Here is a 1,896-nt window from a genome sequence, read left to right as displayed (position 1 = left end):
TTAATATTTGTACAGTTTGGGGATATTGGATGGATGGAAATTTTCTTATGAATCAGTTATGCCTTCTCCCAGGAGTACTGTTTCTAAGCTTCCCCGGGAAGCTCCTGAACAAGCTACCCCTCCTGCTTTTAGGGAGGTATCCTTATCTACTTGAGAGTCTTCCTTATGCCTTGGAGGCTGGGACACACAGACAGAAGCCACAGGTCTCTTTATGAGGCTCTGAGGCATTAGGAAACATCTGTCCCTGTACTTATGCAGGAACAAGATATTCAAAACAAAGTAAACTCAGAGGGCCAACAAGATTCGGTGGGCTGGAGGAGTTGGCCGAGTTCAGACTGCAAGCCTCTTCCCACTATATACTCAGGCAATTACACGGCATGTACGGCAACTTCAGGTTAGCTGAGTTACCTCTGCCCTACACAGGGACTTCCACTGATGACCAAAGTATGGCGTGGAAAGACGATAAAGAATGAGATGTCAGGACCTCCCCTTCTTAGAAAAGTTAGCCCATGCAGAGCCACTGCATCATCAGAATGCCAAGATTAGACATAGAGACAAATTCTATAAAGAAATAAATGTAAATATTGTGTTATGCCTGAATCTTAATAGTCAGTAGCTTTGGCCTGAGGATAGTTCTTGGCACTCTAACCATGAACTTAATAGACCACTTGGGAGGCAGAGGCAGACAGATTTCTGTGAGTTCAAGACCAGCCTGATCTACAGAGTGAGTTCCAGTACAGGCTCCAAAGCTACACAGAAAAACCTTGTCTTGGAAGGAAAAGAAAGAGTTAATAGTCCACTGTTTGGAACATGAAAATCTGCCTGGACGAGCTTGGAGATTTTGTTTTGCTCTAGTGTCCTTGTAGCCACAAAATCGACCAGCCCGAGAATAGGCCGTCAAATGTCCCTAGATTCTAAAAATTGGGTTATGGGGTTAACGAGTAAGAACGAGTATAAAAGATAGCTCTGCTCATCAATGGTGTCAAAACTTGAGGGAAAATGATTGGAAATGACAATGCTGTTCTGTCATAGTTAATTAACGGTGATTAAAAGACGAGCAAGAGGGAGTGAAATAGATACAGAAATAAAAATGAGTCATTCGCTCCGGGGTAGTTGTTAAAGCTGGGGTGAGTATGTGAGAGTTCCTCATACTCTGTGAATGTGTCAACATTCCGTAATAATAAAATCAGGAAAACATTCCTCCAGCTTTAGTGAAGTAAGAAGACCATAGGAGAATTGGGCACAGATGTGAGGAGCCAGGCCGCTGCTGTAAGCCAGGGGAGAGAGAAAATGGAGCCTTGGCCTAGTGGGAGCAGACGGGTTCTCGGAACACGGAGGCCTTGAACTGAAAGGACTTGCTCACCAGCTATGCACGGGGTAGAGAAAGAGGGTGCTGTCGTGAGTGCAATCTGAGTGAACCACCGACAGAAAACCTTGGGAGAGTCTCAAGGCCTTGAATTTGGATCAATATACAAAAAAATCCATACCAATGTAAAATATTTGAGACTAGTGGTTGTTTAAAAATAGACTCAGCCACCCACCCTTTTATCCCATCATTCTATACTATCTTCCCCTTCCCCTTTCAGAAAGAGATCCCTGAATCTAATTGCCTTTGTTTAGCTTTCTCCCTGACCATGACCAGTAACAATTAGTAACCAACCCCCATAATTGTATGTGCAGTCTGCTCTAACAAAAGTAATCTCGACTTTGTATCACTATACAAAAAATCCAAGCCAATGTAAAATATTTAAAACTAATAGCGTTTTGAGTTTAAAAGCAGATTTGATAATCTACCCTTATATCCCATCATATCCACACCCCCTTTTTTTCAAAACAAGAACTCTGAATCTAATCTCCTTTATTCAACTTTATTCCTTACTGTAAACAATAACAACT

The sequence above is a fragment of the Microtus pennsylvanicus genome, chromosome 16, assembly GCF_037038515.1.
Source record: "Microtus pennsylvanicus isolate mMicPen1 chromosome 16, mMicPen1.hap1, whole genome shotgun sequence".
NCBI classification, from domain to species: Eukaryota; Metazoa; Chordata; class Mammalia; order Rodentia; family Cricetidae; genus Microtus; species Microtus pennsylvanicus.
The sequence above is the reverse complement of the archived record's forward strand: the minus strand, read 5'-3'. Positions refer to the sequence as shown.